Source organism: Arachis hypogaea, chromosome 14 (assembly GCF_003086295.3).
Source record: "Arachis hypogaea cultivar Tifrunner chromosome 14, arahy.Tifrunner.gnm2.J5K5, whole genome shotgun sequence".
Taxonomy (NCBI): Eukaryota; Viridiplantae; Streptophyta; class Magnoliopsida; order Fabales; family Fabaceae; genus Arachis; species Arachis hypogaea.
Genome location: NC_092049.1, coordinates 129,201,567 through 129,218,252, shown reverse-complemented (window position 1 = coordinate 129,218,252; position 16,686 = coordinate 129,201,567).

The following is a 16,686-nucleotide window of genomic DNA, read 5'->3' as shown; positions in this document are numbered from 1 at the left end:
AATATAAAGAGTTTAAAAAAGGGGAGGCCCACAGGCCGGGCCCCCATATAGCCAATAAAACTATTTTTTCAGAAGAGGAGTAGACGGATCACCACCAGAGCCAGGAAGAGTAGTCGGAGCAGCATCAGGACCAGGGAGAGAAGTATCCATAGGAGTCGGAGAGGAGGACTCTTGAGGCTTTGAGGAACTCAGAGCATCCTTCGAACGAGGAGGGGACTCAATGATTCTCTGCCCCCGAGTCTTCAAATCTGACTCGGTGACAACCTGGGGAACTGGGGGATCAACTATGGCCCCATCAATAACGACCTTGTCAGGATCCAAAGGAGAAAGATCCAAGTCAGGGGCAATGACCCCGACTTGCTCCTTAAAAATCCTTCAGGCCTCCTCAGATCCCTCTGCAATAGAGTCCTCTAACTCGGCGTAGGCAGTCCGAGCATTCAGCAAATCTTTTTTCACAACCACAAGGTCCTCGAACAAACTCTGGTAACTCTCCTGTGCTGTCTTTCTCAGGCCCACCTCCATGTTACATTGGGCTTGTAGCTTGCTCTCCTTCTCCCAAAGGCTATCTCTCTCCTCCTTCAATTTGGTGACCTCCTTCTTCAACTCCCTCTCATGCTCCTGATACATGAGAAGCCTACCCTCTAGCTCCTCAACCTGAGGTTGAACCCAAAGAACTAAGAAGGGTCTTCTCAAAAATGTCCAGGAGTTTGGCACAGACTCCAGCCGCCCTGATACTCTCCTCAGCCAGAGTGGTAAGGTGGTTCCGAATAGATACATCATCCATACCTATACGGGTATGGGGGTAGATGTATTTCCGGATGAATGCAGGAGCATCCACTTTAACCTCACCCTCAAAAGAAGAGCCAGGCTCTAAAGCCTTGCGCTTCTTCCTCTCTGGCTCAGGAGAAGGTCGGGGAGAAGTGGGCGGCTGAGAAGAAGCTGATGAAGAAATCACGATGGGTTCGGAAGGAGTCCCCAAATTTTGGAGAGGAGGAGGAGGAGGAGAGATAACTGCCCTGGCACCACCAGTCCTGGCCCGGGACCTCGCCTTGGCTTCCTGGACCCTCTGGTAAGACTCACTCGAGTTCTTCTTCGCCATCTCTGTAAAAACAAGTAGTAGCCAAAAGATTAGACAAGTCGGAAAAAACAAGTCAGACAAGTCGGAAATCAAACAAATATACATAGGCTACCTAGTTGTGCCTGGACAAAGGCCGGAGACCCCTGAAGAAACTTCTTGGTATCCAAATATGGGGCCCTCCCCCATACTTCTCGGAGGAACCCCACAATGGCTGCCTCCACCTCATCCAGATCATCCAAACCATATTTCTCACAGGGGGAGGCCTCCAGCCAGTATAGAGGAAAGCGAGGAGAGGAGTTCTCATCCAGGAAAAAGGGGTGGTGACCCTCTACGGCTTGAACTTTGAAAAAATAATTTTTGAAATCATGGAAGGACTCGTCAAAAAGGGTGAAGACTCTCCGACCTTGTATAGCTCGGAAAGACACCCACTGCTGCTTATTATTTTGCCCACTGAAGGACTTGGTCATATAGAAAAGATAGAAGAAAATCCTCAAAGAAGTCGGGAATTCCAGGGCTTGGCTAATAAACTGGTAAATTTTCAAAAAACCCCAAGAGTTTGGGTGAAGCTGAGTAGGAGCAACTCGGCAGTGACGTAACACAGACATTTCAAAATTAGAAAATGGAAGAAAAACACCCAAACGGGTAACCATACTCTCGTACATAAAGAAGAAATGAGGGGCCGCCTCAGTGGCCCTCCCGAAGCACACCCGGTCCTCCGGACCCGGGACCACTAACTCGTACTTCGGCTCATCCTCCTCAGAAGTACAAATCCTGTGGTGAGTGCGAAGGTGGGTGATAAATTCGGCGTCAACCAAAGGTTCCTCTCCTAAGACCGTGACATCGACCCATTGAGCAAGAATTTCTACAGAAGCCATTGTTTTTCCTAAAAAGGTGAGTAAAACCTACAAAGGAAAAAAGAAAAGAAAAATAAAAAACATGGTCTCTAAGGGGAATGCGGAATCAGAACCTACGAACCAACTTCTCTCTACCTAAATAAAAGCATGCAAGCAAGAAGCATTTCGTAGAGAAGAGAGGAAAAGACTAACCTTTGTCCGGGAGTAAAAGAAAGGAAGATGAAGGCCTTCAAACGGAGGTTGCACCACGAACGAATGAAGAAGAAGATTTGAAAATCGCAGAAACGAAACAACGAAAGAGAGGGAAAGTATTTATAAACGTACTAGGGGCATAATGGTAAAAACGGAGCAGTCATTAATGAGAGTGCACCGTTACCAAGATAATCAATCCCTACGTAAATCTCTAACGAACGCGACGCTTGATTAGACGTAACTGTGAGAACCAAAAAGTCACGAAAAGTCACGTCGGTTCCAAACCATCACGTCGGTCCTCCAACAAGTCGACTACAACCCCGACTAGAATACTCGAACCCAAATCTTGAAAGAAATTGGGCTCGAGTAGGGGCACTGTTCATACCCTGACCCAACGCTAAGGCCCAGGATCCAAGCAAAAAGGCCCAACCCAAAGGGTTGAGCCTCATCTTACACCAAACCAGACACTACGAAGTCGGTAATCATCACGACCTGCTCTAGAGAAGTCGGGAAAGGGGATTAGCTGGCAGATAAGCCCTCCCTCAATAGGATAACTGCCCCTAGAATCTCTCTAACCACTTCCAGGAGCCATATCTCAACTTCCCTAAGATAAAGGGACGGTTATTCCCCTTAAAAAGTGGAACTACTCCAACGGTAGTTATGGGTTCACCCCTATAAATACACTAACACTCCTCAGGTATCTCAGAAGCCCAATACTCTCTAGACCTGTTTTGCTCCCCTTGTTGACTTTGGCATCGGAGTGTCTTTGCAGGTACCACCCCCCTATTCTCTCACAAACAAGTCGGACGGAGCCCTCGGATCGCAAACCCACTCACAGGCCTCCTCTTTCAGACAATTGGGCCAACCAATACAGTCCAGTCCATTAATCTCCGGTTACCCATCGTAACAATTATAAAGACTAATAGAATAATTAAACCTTAACTTTTTTTTAAATATATCCATGAATATCATATGTTGATATCTACTAAAATCTAAAACTATTTTATATTATCAATAAATCACATTAAAAATTTTGAATAACCTTTACATAATAAAATTGAAAATAACTATAACAACTAATATGGTAGTATATAAATAAATTATACCGTGAAAGTTTTATTCCATAAAAGTATTCAAACTAAAGCATGTTTACATCATTTTTTTATCTATTTTGATTTCTTCCTTTTCAATGGAAAATGAGTCAAATAACTAGTGCAAGTGGGAGGCTGGACCACAAAACCGTACAACAGCGTGATGTATCTTTAAATCGATAAAATAGTGTACGACTTATTCCTTTTTTATTTGGGGCCACTATGGAAATAATTAAAAGATAAATTTAGATATTGTTACTTTTATTATCTGTATAAAAAGGACTTAAGACTTAAGAGTTAAATACGAAGATATTTCGTACTCACCAGGAGACAAACAATAATATTTTAGGATCATGTTATGTAGGCATAGAATGATAGAAAGATTGCACACAAATTAGTTATTTATATGTGAATACAGAATAATTTATATAATTATATTTATAATAAAATATAGCAATAATTGAGTTTTTGTGTTGATAAAATATTTAGTTATTTTACTTTAAAAAGTTTATTTATTCTGCTATAAAAATTTTGATTATTTTAAAGATTTAACTAAAATATATCTTTAAAGAGAAATGTTATTTGTACACTAAAATTAGTTATTAAAATTAGTCACCAATGTATTTGTGTATAAATATATTTGTGATTTAATTTATTTTCAATGTGTATTTGTATTCTAATATATATTTTATACTGATAACTGACTTTAGTGGCTGATTTTGGTATATATGTAGCATAATCCAAAAAATTTCATGTTAAACTTAGTAACAAAACCATATATGTTATGAGTAATTAATTCATTTTATATGCTATTAGTCATTGGCTCATTGTAATTTCATTATTGATATATTTTTTATAATAGACACTAAAAAATAATATTTTTACTCTAATTTTTTATAAAGTAACTCCAAATATAATTTCTTTGCTTTGTATATTTTTATGAATTTATAAAAAAAATAACATTATTAAAATAACAGTGACATTATTCATTTTTTAGACACTATTTTAATATTAGTATTTTTAATAATTAATATATATTTTTTAATTAAAAATATTCTAAATATGTAATTAATTATAATAATAATATTTTTATATATTTAGTATACAAATATAATTACTTAAATTCCTTGCAGTATCCATATACTTTTTTCATGAAATTATGTGAAAAAGATGTTAGAAGGTGAGTTAGTGTGTTGGAAAACAAGCATGAGTTTTATGAAGCGTGAACTCCACGCACACACAAAGCTCGTGGCCGACCCACCAAACCCAAAAGCGTGAATTAGCGAAAATTTTAGTTCAACAGTTACCACGCGGTGTTTTCTTCAAATTAAAAATAAAAAATTTATTTTCATAAAATTATGAGTAATTATCTTGATTAATTACTAACACTTTTAAAATTGGATACTAATTTTTTAAAAATTTAAATTTAATATATTTTTAATGTAAAAATTGTTTTACATATATTTAATTATATAATTTATTATTAAAAAATAATTATAATTGTATATTATATAAAATATTTTATATTATTAATATATTAAAGTTAAATTTATTTTTTAAATATCAAAATATATAAAATAAATTTTAACAGTTATTTTTATTAGATAATATTATATTTTTTTTCAATTTGATTAAAAATAAAATATAAAAAATTTATAAAATTTTAAAATAATTATTTTAATTAAACAAATTAAATTAAGAAAATTATATTATTTAATAAAATTTAAATTAAAAAAATTATATTTAAAAGATTAAAATATTTAATATTAAAAATTTGGGAGACTGATGTAAATTACTTTTAAATTATGATTTAAAAACTTCGCATTTTGCAACAAGAACTGTTACCATTCTCTCTCTCTTTCCACCACCCCAACTCTAATTCTTCATCTTTTATATGCTGTACCTTCTCTTCCTTCATTTTCTCTCCAAAAGATGTCAATTTATTTCCTCCAATTGAAAATGCAAAAATACAGCATGAGGTGGCAAGAAATGTAAAGGAAATATATTAAAAAAAACGCCAGAGTTTAAGGGCTCCAACACAAACACAAGACAAATTACATAAAGCACTAATCAACTAGTACAATTATGTATGACAAATGCAGTTGAATGAAAATAATATGATGGACAACCAAAAGCTTAATCCTTTTTAGGTAAAACATCACTTTTTCTTTGATGGATGCCATTTAATCAATAGAATAAACTAAAGTACTAATGTTTAATCTGAATTAGCTAAGCACAAGTTTAATGTTTTATCCAGGTCTCATAAAGATGAGGAATAAAGATAGAAACAAAAAGCTAGCCTTTTAGTCCAATTTGAAGTATTTTTACTAAGGAAAGTTACACTTGGAATTCCTGATAAAGATTCATCAATGTGAAGAGTTCCCCCCACAAAACACTGTGAAGTACTTGCCGGTGTTTCTCAAATCAGAATTGTTAAAGAACAATTAGGTGGGAAATTGAGATTATTGGTTAGTCCAAGATATTGTTCTATAACCATAACGATTCTAAGTAAAACCCTTCAATAGAAAGCATAACCACATCTTAAAGAGATCAAATAATAGATATGCATGCAAAATCAAATCATGAGTCCTTCTCCGCAAGTGTTAAAGTAATTAATTACATATGGCTTTGAGAGTTGGTAAAAATTAAAGCTGCTGTTGTATTGTTATGTGAGAAGTAAAGAAAATCAGACTAGCTATGTATGTATATATATGTACAACAACTTAGACTACCTGATCATCATGTTCTTCATGCAGATATATATATATATATATATATATATATATATATATATATATATATATACACTTAACCAAATTATTTAATTTATGCAGTAATTCATAGACATAAATTAGTATACCGTATATGCATTACGTACAGTACGTAGCAGTAGCACTACTTGAGTGAAATTATGCATACACGATGCATGTGTATTAAGTGCAGCCACAAAATATAAATAAATTAAAAGTATTAAGAAGGCTCAAATTAAAGTGTTTTATAGAGATAGATAGAGGTGGCATGCATAGTAGTAGTAGTATTTGTTTTAATTTGGAGATGGGGATTAAGAAGAGTTATGGAATCAGAAATAGAAATAGAAGCTAAGAACATAATTAAGCTTATTAGGTAGCGACTACATAATTAATTCGGGGACCATTCCTTCCAAAAATAGCTTAACATGAGAAACCATGGAAAAATGAACTTTGCATGAAAATAGAAGGGTTGAAAATTATTCAAAAGGATATATATATATATATATATATTGCATTGTTGGCATTCCATTGCCACTGTTTCATTGGTTATGTTTTCTTAAATTTTCAGATATCAAAAAGTTGGATCTATCCACACTTAAATGACACTGCGATGTGGTGGCTGAAATCTAAATATTTCAGATAATTTATTCATTAATTTGATTTGATCTTGATGTTAGTTTTTTCATTTTATATTCCTGCAAATTGCTGTTCTAATTATTTAGTGTCAAATTATTTTTATTCTATTTTATTTAATTTGTTTAAAATGACAGCAATGCTTTATTATATTATTGAAGTGTTTATTTTTATAACTTGCAAGTGTTCTGTCATATAAAAAGTGAAACACAATTTGGGAGATATTATTTACATATCAAAATTAGACTATATTTTTTTTTTGGAATTAATGAGAAAAAAAGTATAATAATTAATAAAGCTTTGCTTAGCATATAATTATAAAAGGTAAGTCGAAGGTCTTGTTTGTCGGCATAAAATTTTAAGCTTTTTCTTCTAAACACTAACAAATCATTAAAAGGAAATAACAAAATATAGACGCTTGATAAATTATTTTATAAGTGAAGAACATCCAGAATTATGTTATTTTAAGACTATTGTATAACTGTATATACGATTGAATAAATAATTCTATCAATAAATTTACAATACTACAAAAAAATAATAAAATTTGGAGTCAAATAAACAAATGGAGAGAGACGTAAATCAGTATCCAATATTAAAAGGAAGTAGACTCTAACCCAATATACTTAAATCAGTATATTGCTAAGGTCACGGGATATGCAGCAGCAGAAGGAGAATCAATTCATTTTTTGTGTACCCTTTTCAAAAATAGCTTAACATGAAAAAGCATGCCAAAAAGAACTTTGCATGAAAATAAAAAGAAAAAAAATTGACCTTCACGATTTTTGTTGAAACCAGTTGTCAAATATCCAAAACAGGAGTGAGAGTGTCTTGAAACTTGTATAGATATATCTGAAAAATTTTGTATAAACAGTTGATGAATATCAAGCATGATAATATGGCCTCTCTGGTTGCTGCCCTTGACGCCTTCCCAGTTGCAACATTAAACCCACCTTTCAGAGAAAGCAGAGCTCGTGACCAGAAATATGCCAAACTGTTATCATTATTAATGGTGTTTGTATTTGGAGAGCTCATGACTAGAAATGAAAAAGAAAAACAAAAAAAGAATATGAAGACATAGAGCACATTTCTTAGTGAAAAAATATGATTAATTATTAGTTTAATTTTAAAATATGTGTCATCAATTAGATTTCTCCTATGTATTTAGCTCCTCTCAATGTCCAATTCTTACTTAAATATCCGAAAGATTATAATGTGTTCCAATACTGCGCAATGTGATGGCCGAAGTCTGAATGTTTCAGATAATTTATTCATTAATTTGATTTGATCTTGATATTAGTTTTTTACTTGGTGAATTATATGGTACAAATCAAGTTGATATAGAGAGAGATTGATGCAGTGAAGAATTGACACTTATGGCTGTGAATCTGATGTTGACCTCAGATGGAGCAGTAATTTGTTGGCAGTGAGCGACTTGGTGGTTGTGATCCCCGGCTGTGAACCGTGAGGCTTCCATATTGGCTTGAAGGGTGGATCTCGATCATGAGCCTTGTTTTATGTGGGTCAGCATTTTATTGGGTATGTAACAATGGTTGCTGCAAAAACACAATAATGGGCCTTGAATTGTTTGCAAGGTGGGGGCAATATCCTCTTTTTGTTAGTTCTTCATAAATAGGTTTATGGATAAACCCTTAAATTAGTATAATTAAAAATCAACACATTGTTACTGCTCAAAAAAGAAAAAACATCAATACATTATTGTTGTGTGTGATAAAATAAAGATAAAAATCTACAAATTAGTTATACTAACATTGTTTCATGTCTATCTCCATAGGAGACATAGATACAATTACACATGTATATTATTTGGTTAGTGAAATATTAATTTTTGAAGAATATGGTTATACACAAACATACATAGAATTTATGTATTTAGTGTCCTTAAAAAAAGATGAGACATTGAGACACATTAAATAAGGCACATATTTTACATTTTTATCCATAGTTATTTTTTTGGGTTAAGTACGATTTTGATTCCTAATGTAGAGGCCGAAAATTTTTTTTGTCTTCAACCTTTTTTCGCCTACAAAATACTCCCAAAAGTTTAACTTAATCTTAAAATCGTCTTTTTTACCAAAACTTTTTATTTTTATTACCAAATTATTCCTAATTAAAAAAATATAAAAAAGAAAAGAAAAATGGGTTAAAGGGATGGAAAGCTCTTCACACGAGGGGTTCAGGAAAGAAGCAGGATAAGGGAAGGTGGGGAAGGAAAGGAGAAGGGAATCCGCCGCCGTTGCTCCTCGCCGTAGTCGCTGCTCGTCATTGTTTGGCCGCTGGATCTCTCCGCTGCTTCTGCTTGATCTCGCCGCTGCTCCGCTGGTTCGAGGCAAGAACAGGGGAAGGTTTCAGTAGTTTTATGATGGTGGGTGGAGGAGAGGCCGACGATGACAGTGGAGCTCAAAGAAGATGGCGCGAACTGAAGGTGAGCCGAGGGAGGAGAAGAAGGCTTCGTGCTGTGACGGTGGCGCTAGGGTAGCGTGAAGTAAGAAGAAGAAAAGGGTGGCGGCGCTGTGGTGGCTGATCAGCCAGGGGACAGTGAACAGAGGAGAAGAGAAAACAGGAGAGGAAGAAGAAAAGAGAAAGGAAAGTGGTTCGGGTGACTTGCCGACTTCTGCTTCTGCTTCTACTTCCATTCTTCTTCTGCTTCTTTCTTAGAATATCACTTTTATCCTGAATCCTAATTTCTTTTTTCTCCTCTTTTTTCATTTTCTATCTAGAGCTTTCATCCTCCTCCTCTTCCTTCTTTCTTCTTTTCTCCCTCTTCCTTTGCCATTGTCGTTTCTCTCCGCCCTCCTTTCTTCCTTCTTCTCTTCTCCCGCTCTTCCTTCCTTCTTCTGCTTCTCTCTCTACCTTCGTGTGCATTTCCTCATTCTCTTCACGTCGCTCTCTACTTTTCTCTTCTCTCCTTTGCATCACCTTTCGTGTCACCATCGTCGTTATCATCGTATTTTTATTTCGTCTCTGTCATTCTTCAGCTTCACCTTTCTAGATCTATGAGTTTATACCGATTTCACTTGCCACTTGTTGTCTGCCTTTGTATCCACGACTACAACTTTCATCCTCCTTCTCACTTTTGTTTTTTTTTTTTAAGAATTAGAAGAAAATTATTTTTTTTTAATTTGAATTATTTAACTGATGTTTGAATTAGAGTTGTTGATTTTGATAATTTGAATCATTGGGGATGAGAAATTAGTAATGAAGACAGTGGTAGTGGTGAAAATTAGTGTTGAGGGCGGTGGTGTCGTGGTGGTGGTAGAAATCAGTGGTAAAGTGATTTTGACTGAGGTAAATTTGACTTTTAAGTTAGATAGATGTGTCTTGTATATTATTACCAAACATAATATAAAATTTGTGTGTCTTTATGTCTATGTGCCTTTGTGTTTTTGTGTTTCTATCTATTATTTTTTGTTTATTGTTACTAAACGGAGCATTATGGATAAATATTGTTAGTTTTATTTATTTTGATTAAATTTTGTTTATCAAAATAACTTTTAACAAATTATTTTTTTGTTGATTAAATTGTATTTTTATCAAAATATTTTTAAAATTTTTTTTAATGATTAACTTATTTTTTTAAAGATACTTTTCAATAATTTTTTAATTATTAAATTATGATTATACCAAAATTTTTATTAACAATTATTTTTATACTTTACTATTAATTTTTCGATATCGATGTATATTATTTTAACATTAAACTAAAAAAATCTTACCACTATTAATATGTATAACAATTAATATTAATAAATAATTTATTTCATACAACTATTGAAAATTATTAACAATTTTATGAAAACTTAAAAAACAAGTCGAGATGAAAAAATCTCAAATTTAAAAAATTAATATCTCATTCCTTCACATATTTACAAAACAAGTTCCTTCATAATTTAAAAAATTATTGAAGGATATCTTAAGAAAAAATAATTTAATCATTAAAAATTATTTTAAAGAATATTTTGGTAAAAGTACATTTAATTAGTAAAAACAATAAATTGTTAAAAGATATTCTGGTAAATAACATTTAATTACAAAAAAAATAAAACTTTTACTAAAGGATATTTTTATAAAAAATTTTTTTTTTTGAAAAATGGATAAAATTAATATTGGTTAACACAAAAAAATTTTTAATAGATTAAATATAAAATTTTTTAAAAGTTAAAAAAAAAGAAAATGTATATTATATCATTATGTTATAGTATAAAATATTTTATGATATAATTTTTTATTTGAAGTCTTATATAGGTTATGTTAGACCTAATTATAAAATAAAAAACTTATTTATTATTATTATTATTTGAATTATCTAAAAAATTATTTAAAAATCAATTAAAATCATTACCCCCGTAATTAATAAATTTATCACATGATGGCATGATGTAATCAAATTCTATTCACCTAATAAAAAAATTTAGCATTTGCAAAAAACGTCTAGCCCTACAAACATAATAACGGAACCCACTTCCATCCACCCTTCTCCTTTGGAGTTAGACGGCTCGGCTAAACCAAGCTAGGAGAACTGACCAGTGTCAATTCTGCTCCCTGAAGCCACACACCAAAATCACGTGTGATGTGCTTGGTCCAGTACACTATAATGACCCTTTTTACTTTATATTCCTACAAATCACTGTTCTAATTATTTATTGTCAAATTATTTTTGTTCCATTTTATTTAATTGGTTTAAAGTGACAGCAATGCTTTATTATATTATGAAGTGTTTACTCTTGTAAGTGTTCTGTCATATAAAAAGTGAAACACGATTTGGAAGATACTATTTACATATCAAAATTAGACTATACTTTTTTTTTGGAATTAATGAGAAAAAAAGCACAATAATTAATAAGGCTTTCCTTAGCATATGATTATAAAATGTAACTCCAAAGCCTTGTTTGTCAGCATGAAATTTTAAGCTTTCATTTTTCTAAACGCTAACAAATCAGTAAAAGGAAATAACAAAATATAGACGCTTGACAAATTTATGTTGAAACTATTTTATAAGTGTAGCTTGAGAAATTAATTTCAAAAGTGAAGAACATTCAGGGCTATGTTATTTTAAGATTATTGTATAACTATCTGCGATTGAATAAGTAATTCTGTCAATAAATTTACAATACTGCAAAAAATTAATAAAAATTAATGAACTGATTCTACATGTCTGATAGTATCCAACAGAATCACCTATAGCTAATTTGGACAAACCAACCAATAACACTGCGTAAATGAAGCACAAGAAGCAACATCTACTTAATATATTAAAACTGGGTTTTTCCCCAGCTATTAAAGGTGACGTGTCGATCTCTCATGCCTCCGTTTTCCCTCCAAAACGAATAAATTTTTTTTTCTATTCTAAATTATTTTATTGTAATTATATTATAATTAATACTAAATGAATAATATATAATTATACTAATTTAGCAACAAATCTTCATTATAATTATATCAAATCAATATTTAATGCACTATTAAACTACTTATCAATTATCAATTAAAAATACTTTTAATAATTTTAATGATAATAATAATATCAATAATAGTAATAATAATAATAATAATAATAATAATAATAATAATAATAATAATAATAATAATAATAAATCTTTGTTACCCGATTCACGCGTATCAAATAATTTTTCTAAATTATTTTATAAAAAATATCTTTAATATAATTATATTATAATTAATATTTAATGAATAATATATAATTATACTAATTTAGAAACATATCTTCATTATAATGGTATCAAATCAAAATTTAATACATTATTAAAAAGTTACCTTAATAATAGGTAATTTACATATTTATTTTTGTTTTGCTAAAGTCTATATATAGTGTTTTCCTGTGGTACATGAATCTAAATTTGATAGTCAATTCATAATTTTATATTTAGTATTTTTTTGCTACTGCATAGAATAAGAATGTATTCTTCGTTTTTTATTGAAGTTTATCCTTTTAAGGTACAATTTATAATTTTTTATAATATCATATACTCATTCTATTATATTATTCTTTTGATAATTTTTTATTTGTTGTTACTCTAAGTTATTCTTATCGTCTAATGTTCCACTTCGATTGTCTTTTGCCACAATCATTTACAATGCATCACATCCATGAAATATCTCATCGAGTTGTCTTCACTAATTCGGGTTCCAACTACATGGATGTAAGTGTTTAAAGAAGAGGTAATAGTCTCTACTTTACCGAAGGATAGTTGGACCTACTCACCTATTATGACCAACCCAATGGAACGTAGTTAAAGTTAGATTTTTTAGGAGGAGCTCGATTTTTGATTGAGGAATTGCATACACGGAACTTTATAAGGCAAGTTCAAGTTCCATCCCCTCCATACTTTTTATGTCTGCCCAAAAATCTTCGAAGTGGAGCACATAATGAAATTGAATTCCCTCAGTTTCAGTTCAGTTTTGCTAAATTCATGACAAATTCAGATATGCAATTTCAATTATTGGTAATATATTTAAATTTTCTTAGTTTAAACTGTGAATTATTAGAATAACTTTTTAACATATTTTAATTTTTTTCAGAAATTACTAGCTTTCTTTTGCATGCATACAATGCCAACGAGGGGAATAAGAGTTAGTTTGGTTTTTTCGTGTGATAATTCTATATCTTACCGCATTGCATGGATAACGGATGATGAAGCTTATCTAACAAGAGGATTGTCTGATTTTGCACGAATTCTAAATATTAAAACTTACGATGTTATTTCAGTTGGTTGTCGTTATAAGAATGATTTTATACTATACGTGACTAAGGACTAGAATAGGTTCAATATTGTTTAGGTAATTTGGTTTTACTATTAGTATTTGATTAAATTATAATTATAGAATTTTAAATTATTGCCTCAATTCATATATTATGATTATTTTTTTTGGATTTGCTATTTTTAAATAATTTAATAAAATGAAGTAGTGTCAGATATTATTAAGTTTATTTTTATTCTTTATTTCTTTATTTATATTATCATTATATTTGACAAAAAATAAACCTATACATATATTAAATCGTTGACCTAAAGATAATTTATTTGCCAATAAAAATATATTTTATTTATAATTGGAATAAAATTTATTTGCCAATAATCGGTGGATAAAATTGAAATTACACCCGTGTCATATAATTATAATTGATTAATTGGTATAAAATAAAATTATACCCGTGCCATCAGTAATAATCTAAATAATTATATCTTAACAAAATATAATTTAAAATAATTTATAAACAATTATCTTAACAAAAATAATTATTTAATAATTGATTTAAAAATCAATGCAAAAAATAATTATTAATAATAGTATTATTAACTGGGTAAATAATATAATTTTAAATTATTACTTGAAATATAAATAATATATGAAAATTTATTGAGTAAATCAATGATTTTGCACCTTAATAATTTGACAATTATTACTCAATTAACCAGTTAATTGAATTAGCAATAACAATTTCCAATTTCAAATTTTGTATATTAAGTAGTTATCAAAAATTGGGTAATAACGATTTACACGGGAAAATCATTGATAAATTCACTTAACTATATAGAAGATAATATACTAACAGTTTTAGTATATTATTTATGGCAAGCAAAATTATTTCCTCATATTTTCTATTAAAATTGAAATTAGTAATAGTTTAAAAAAAGGTTTATTAATAAAATTACTAATAGTCATATTTTTATGCACAAGATATATATTTTCTATATATTATTTAAAAAATATAATAAAACATGAATAATAAATGAGTATGTTATTTCTTCGACTAGCTAATTAATGCAAAATCGAGTATCCTTTTTTATTCGATTGAGGTCATATTCTGTTTGGTGAAAGTTTCAATCAGCTTAATTAAATCCTGTGTTTGTGCCTTAACTTATACAGGTAGTAATATGTTACATATTATTTGGTATATCTAAGTAGTTATTTCCCATAGCGGAAATGTAAAAAATCATATTAAGGTTTATTGCCAAATAATTAGTGGATGAATAATAGTAGATTGTATTATTTTGGGAAAGTATTTTCATTATAATTATATCAAATCAATATTTAATTATGATAAAATATGTTAATTATAATTATATCATAGAAATATAATAATTACGATATTTATGTTATATATTTTAATCATTTATGTACGTAAATAATTAGAAATCAAAATATAACTTATAATTACCCGTGCCATGCAAGATTAAATAAGATATATAATAACATAGATGATTTGTTACTTATACTGATTAAATACAATAAATACATATTAATTTAGTTAAAAAAAATCACTGTCTCCTATGTTTTTCTATTTATTTTTTTAATTCATTAAATCCAATCAATTATAATAAATTAATTATATCAACTAATTAATTCAATCAATTATTTTTTAATTTATTTTTTGAATTCAATAAATCAAATAAAATTAATTATACTAATTATTTGTATTGACTAATTGATTTGATTAATTCTTAAAAATATTTTTATTTTATTTATTTTATTTATTTTATAACTAATTAATTATTTAATTTTATTAGGATAAATATCAAATTCTATTTCTAATATAAAAATACAAAATTTTATTCATTCCATTTTTATTTTACCACTATAAAAGACCATATATGCTAGAAGAAAATATCATTCATTTACCAATTACTCTTTCATTGGGTAGCTTTTACAACAATTCTTTTTCATCCTATGAGGCGCCGTCACAAGAAGACAACTATCATGAACACAAATCAGCACACACTCTTCAACTCCTGTGCTCATCATTTAGAGCAATATATGATATGTTATCCATTAAGCATTTATAGACCATGGTGTTATCATGTTTGCATAAATAAATAAAAAATTCATAATTAAGCTTAAGTCATTTATCTATTTGTGTGGTATATTATAGTGTGAAATTACTTTTTATTTGTGTTGTGCAATGATATTATGGTTTAATTTAAGCTTTTATTTTAGAATTGTGTTATGATTTTATCTCATCCTTTTTTCTTAGATATTAAGTTGATGTATTTTTATTTATTATTATTGAAGCAGATGTGATATAAATTTGTAAAAAGAAAAAAACTTACATTCAATTTATTTTATTGTAGTCTTCTATTCTTCTATTTTTTTATTCTTTTATTTATTTTATTTTCTTTTTAAATATCATATAATTTATTATAATTTATACCAATTAATTAATTATAATTCATTATATCAGTTAGTTTAATTCACTAATTTATAATATATATGATAAAATAGATCATTTATTATTTATACGTTTATTTTTCTAAAATCTAAATCTCAATAATTATATTTTCAGTTTTTTTATGAATAAAATATTATTAATAATGAATAATAATTAACCATTCATACTTTTAATTAAAGTGTTTGGATGATTTTTATATTTATTAATATTAATTATTGATTATTTTTTTATAAATAAATTATATTATAATTTTATGTTCATAATTAATTAATGATTAATGTTTATAAAGCTATGTTACTTTAAATTTTATATTTTATAAATATTTTATTTAAATATATTTTTTTAACATAAAAATGTATTATTTTTAATAATATCATAATTTTATATTTTTTAATTATTCTAAATAAATATTTTATCAAATACTAATTAAAGCTATTCTTCCATTTGCTTTTACTAATATATTTTCTAACTATTATATAAAATTAAAATCATATTAATGAATTTAATATTAAAGTTAATTTGGTTTTTTATTATTTAGAGTATTTTTCAATCAATAATTTTATACTCCTTACTTTTTTTTTAGTTTCATTTTGAATTTTAATTTAGTACTCAAAGGTAGTGAAATTCTATTGATACTGAAATAAAGTTACAAAAGGGTCCATAGGGTAGAATAAGTAAAATAATGTGATACCCACATTGCAACATTCAAATAAAACAACTTAGGATCTAAAATGTTTATCTTTCTCTTTCTCGCCGTCTATTATATTATCTATCCTATCATATAAAAATCGAATTTTTACCTTTAATGATAGAATCAACGTAGCATGCTTATGTATTATTTTATTTAACTCATTAAAGTCAATTCATTATGATGAAT